This window comes from Temnothorax curvispinosus, unplaced genomic scaffold (assembly GCF_003070985.1).
Source record: "Temnothorax curvispinosus isolate PA1 unplaced genomic scaffold, ASM307098v1 QBEX01017148.1, whole genome shotgun sequence".
NCBI classification, from domain to species: domain Eukaryota; kingdom Metazoa; phylum Arthropoda; class Insecta; order Hymenoptera; family Formicidae; genus Temnothorax; species Temnothorax curvispinosus.
Window position 1 is genome coordinate 640,945 of NW_020226928.1, and position 5,528 is coordinate 646,472.

A 5,528-nucleotide genomic window follows, 5' to 3' on the forward strand; every position below is an offset into this window, starting at 1 on the left:
GGGTCGTCGGACGTCGCGTCGCGATTTCACGTTTCGTCGCGCGCGGACGGCGCCGAAGTTGCGGGCGCCACGCGTTTCGCGATTGACAGTGTAGTCAGTGTCAGTGTACGCTGTGTACATACGTTATGTATGTAGCGCGTATAACCATCGCGGGGATCATGCTCGGGGAGGGGAGGGAGCCGCGGGATAGCAGCGAGGAGGCGCCGAGCGCGGCCGAGCGCGGCCGAGCGGGCGGACTGGCATAAACCCGAAACCGTCGGTGATCAGCGACAACGGAGGGAACATGGCGGCATTGCGCCGCCGCGTCGAGCGCGAGGTCGGAACCGCGTGAACGCACACACACCGTTTCCCTCCCGTTGCGTGGACACGCTGCGTAACGTACACCGTGGGGCGCCGCGTCGCGCCGAGCCGAGCCGCGCCGAGCCGCTCGATAGAACCGGGACGGGGGACGAGTTTTAACGCGCGATGAGCGCGCGCCGCGCCGTAGTGTGACAGCATGTGCAGTGTTTCGTGACGAAAGGAGTCGCCCGAGCCGCGGCCGAGCCGGGATATCTGTCCGTTGTCTGGATAAAAATAATCGTCGCGCGATTCAATCGCCCGAATCGCCAGTCCCTCCGATACAAAGTGGCAGGTACGCATCTCTCTCTCTTTGTCAAACATATATTTCAGACTCTCACTGCTACGTAACGAGCCAGCTCTCCTCACTCACTCCCACTTGTTCCTTCCCTCCCGCCGTCCACCGTTGTTCACGTCGCGCTCCGCGGTTTTATCAAATCGCGCAATATCGAGTCGTTGCCGTCGCTCGTGATTCAGCCCCCTCGAACTCCCCTTGGTTGTCACGCGACGTCATGTGAGCATTGTGAGCGCGCTGGCTCGTCGTCGTTCGGCTGCTTGTATATGTGTGTGTTTTCCCCCGCACCCCCTGCTGTCATTCGTAAAGGGCATTGACACCTAGAGCGCATCGCTCGCTCTCTCGCGAGACGAAACGGCCCTTATCTTTCGGAGGACACGGTGTTAACGACCCTAAAACGCGTTCATCATCCGGCCGCATCTGTTCGTTATTCCTGTCCGATAAAGGCGGGTTGAGGTAGGCCCTCAACTCGTCGGCGTTGCGCGATGGCGATCGCCCGGAATCCGGAACGTTGCCACCCGGACGGTCGAATCGAATCGACGTCGCACCGATTGTTTTTCGCGCCGCGAATCTGTTCGCCGGAGGCGACTCGCGTCCGGTTCCGGATAAATTCCGATCAAAATTCGATCGCCGCCTTCGGTAGACACGTATCGATGTCGATATGCGGGGCCCTCGAGGCGTTTGAATTTCGCGCGAGAGGAGAAATTTCGCGAGGATGATCTGGCGATTTCGCGAAGGAAGCGAGGGAATATCGCGCGAATCCGGACGAGCAGAGGACGGCGGTAGATTTCGGGAATACGTATAACGTCGAACGCGAGATCGAACGTGAACCATTGGGGATCGGGGATCGCCTCGACGATCGCCGCCAGGAGAAATGATGGACGGCGAGAGGGAGGGGAGGGGAACGCACGTAGCCACGCACACGTGTGCCGCGAGTTGGATACGTACATTCGTGATAAATAGGTCAGGCGCTCCTCAACGCCGCGGTCGTTGACCCGGGACTCGGCCCCGCCGATAAAGCAGAACGTTAATTGTCCGGATTTTTCATTACCTATATACGCGCCGACGATAGAGGTCACCACGCGACTCGCCGTCTGTTCCATTTTTATTTTTTTGTTCCTTTGTCTCACCTGTTATCAGGTTATGATAACCTACTGATAAGGCGTTTATCGGGGTATTTGACTTGGCGTTAGCGTGCCACCGCGGAACGAGCGTTCCTCGCGTTCCTGTCGAAAATTTCAGCGGGAAATGACCGATTCGCACACAACAGGCATTCGGGGCTTACGACCCGAGTTCAACAACACTCGCGTGCATTTACGCGTCGTACACACCACAGTTTGCAGTCAGTCATCACACGTTTTTGTGAGCGGCAGTGTAAGGAATACTCGAGGAAAAGTGAAAGCAGGACACAAACTAATTTGAGAATGATAAGAAGAGAAAATAGGCCCGTGTACACAGTTGATACAAATAGAACCGAATAGCGAAAACTGAAAGTTTATTTTATATTTATTTCTTAATTTAAACAGGTTTTTTTTTTTTAACTATTTCTCGCTATTGACCTACTTCTAAAGATTGTATAAATTGAAAAAGATAAAAATGAATGTATTTCTATTTATAATTTTGATAAAAGGGAGTGTTTCTAAAAATAGTTTTCAGTGCCAGCGTAGCATAAAACAATTCTGCCTTGTTCTTATAACATATTAAGCAAAATATTGATATTGATATTAATTCATAAAAAATTGATATTTGTTACCGAAACGGTAAAGAACGCCCAATCTCCGTGGAATGCTATATCTAATTCGTAATTGTGCGTGTAATATGATTTTCATATCTCGTTCCGCTGGTGTCGTTCACCCTCGTTAACCGTCAAAGTCGCTTACTGCGCGCACTCATATGCGTGCAGGCTATTGCCCTCCAGCAGCGAGCGTTGTTAAATTTATCAGAATTAACTAAGCGTGGTCAATGCTGATGTATATTTAAACTTCAATCGCGAGCAGGCAGAACGCGCGCCTTGAACCTAAAAACTATATTCAATAAACTGTACCGCATAACTATATTTATACGTTACCATGCCATTAACTGAAATGGCGACCTATCCGCGTGGTCCTGAAGTTAATTACGCTAACAATAAGCTAAATTGTAGGGCTAAACATAGAAACGATTGTCGTGTCAATCTTATTGTGCAAGGACCAGATGCCTTTTATCCGCGCAACGCGTCAATTCTTAGGCACGCGATTTTTAAAACAAACTCGTGAATATTTTCACGCACGATTTCCTCATTGTTGATTCTTCATTAATCGTTGTTACATCTGTATTTCGATCTGATCTTGAATTTTGAAAATATTAGATTATTTTGCCCTTGAAAATTTTATTATAAAGCTGTTTTATACAGCGATAATCGATTGAGAGTAGATAAGAACCGAGAGGTTGAGTTTCAACCAACCACTTATAAAACTAAACTTCAACCCAGTAGTTAGATAACTATAGCTATCGAAAATTAATTACTATATATATCCATGAGCCGTGCCGTTACGTCGCGCGTCGTAAACTTTTGCTGCACTTCTTTAGCAGAATTATTTGCCCTCGATAAAGTTTTACTCTATTATATTCCCCTCTACGTAGTTCGTGTAATAATTTAGAAGACGGCGGACATATAGGTACCCATCCAGTGCGCACATGACCGATCGATCGTACGGCCAATCGCATGCAGTTGTGTGACGTCATGAAAAATCGTAATATTAATTTCGGGACATTAAACATACGTAACGTCAAATGATTCGATCAATTAGATTACTGCCCGGACGAAGTTTAGCTTCAACGAAGTTTAAATATATAAGCTAAAACGATATCGTTTCGTATCTTAAAGTGTTCATCAAGGACAACAATCGTATTACGATACAGACGCCATAGCTCGAACGCGACAAACAACGCGTACCGTGAGAAAACTGAGCAATCCTATAGTAAGGCATTTGTACATTGTAAAAAGGTTGGATTGGAGATTGGAAGCCGATAGGAAGCTCTTTCCATGTTTACGTCTTGGAGTGCTTCTCTCTCCGGCTTGATCCTGTATAACAGTGCGATTATCTATGCAGGATGCGACATTTAAATGTCTCTCTCGGATTTGAAAATGCGGACAATGTGTAGAATGAAATTTACATATTTCTAAACATTTACATATATTTTAAATTTTATAAATATAAATGATCCCAAATACAAATAATACAAAAAAAATAATTTTACGCAATTTGTATTAAATATTAAAATATATATTAAAACGTTAAGAAATGTATAAGTAAAGAATTACTTATTCTTTCTTTCTTGATTTTAAATTTTTGAATTTGAGATAATATTATACATGGTTAAATTTATTGTCAGCTGCAGTATGCAAAAGGCGCAATTAATATAGCAATTCCATGAAAAGAAACACAAATCACATCTTAATAAAATGAATTTTATAAGGAACTTATGTTTATTATGCTTGTTTCTCGGAATTATGCAAATGTTTTTGCACATATCTTGACCCCGAGCGCATTCTTTGTTAGATGTATTAAACGATTGTCTGACAAATCGTTGTATGCCCTAAATTGATACTGTGCGATATACGGTTCGGAGCAACAGAGCGCGATCGTCGATCCGATAAAGGTCGCATCTTTCCACCATCACGCCAGTGAGCAAATCTTAAGTGCAAAATCACATTTTGTTCGTATTTTTATATCTCGACGATAGGCTCATTATAATTCCGTAGGATATGAGCGAACGCGGTCCGCCGACCGACCGTCGTTGTTAGTCAAATCTTTGGAATTTATTACCTTCTTTGGTGCCTTGCTCTAGGTCACTCTAGGACTAGGGCTAGGGCCTGGAAATTAGATGCACATTTTAGGTTGATTTTAAGGCGACGCCTACTATATCCTCCCACACAAAGCTCAGCAGCCGGCTCGCCAATCGTGCGTGTGACGTTTTGCCTCAGGAGCGTCCCTATATCAGAAATATACTGGGATCGTACCTTCCGTTAAACCATTTTCATTAAAACATTTTTCTTCTCAAATTATTATTTTTTATCAGCAATTAAACACTAAATTTTTATTATTAATGTATTATATATATCATTCTAATAACATAGTTGTTGGGCAGTAATGTAATAATTAGAGTTTTAATAATAGCTTTTCACATCATCCGTAAGATGTTATTAATAATGTCTTTTCTTTTAAGTGGTTTTTTCAGTAGACTTATGCCATTAAAAAATAATGAAGATGAAATATGTCACTCGACAGGAAAGCAAAAATCCATAAAAACATTGTATAAAAACAAAGGAGGAATAAAAAAAGAGAAATAATTAATTTGCAAAAAAATATTAATTTAATCTTCTGAATCGTTTCCATAATTTTACTAATGATTATATATCCACAGAGACTTTAAGTTTGCGTCAGTGAGAATAACAATGCATCGCTCAAAGAACATTTTTAATGCAAAGTGGTTGTTTTTCTTTCTTTTGGTCCTTTATTTGTTTTTTTATATAATATCGTATACGATATAGAATTTTGCTTTCCTTTGCGAGCCATATATTTGATCATCTTCTTTATTACTTTTTAGTGGAATATGCCTACTGAAAAAACCATTAAAAAAAAAGACATTAACAATAGTACCTCACGAATGATACAAAAAGCTATTGTTAAAATTCTAATCATTATAAATTATTGTCAACTATATTATTAGAATATGTATAACATGTTAATAATAAGAGCTGCAGTGTTTAATTAATTAAAAAAAATTATTTAACAAGAAAAATGTTTTAATGGCAGTTTGACTAATTGTAAAAGTACGATCCCAGTATATTTTTGATATGGGGACAACTCCTGACGCACAGTGTCGACGATTCACAATTAGTTGGCGAACTTTG

The 5,528-nt window shown here is 42.5% G+C and overlaps 1 protein-coding gene across 1 annotated transcript in view; it reads left to right on the top strand.

Moving 5' to 3' along the window:
- Positions 1-272: 272 nt before the first annotated feature.
- The window catches only part of LOC112467300, a 104,464-nt gene continuing 99,208 nt past the window's right edge, over positions 273-5,528 (top strand). Inside the window, exon 1 of the mRNA XM_025035854.1 lies at positions 273-631. The gene's annotated coding sequence lies outside the window, so the exon portion shown is untranslated. The remainder of the gene's footprint in view (positions 632-5,528) is intronic.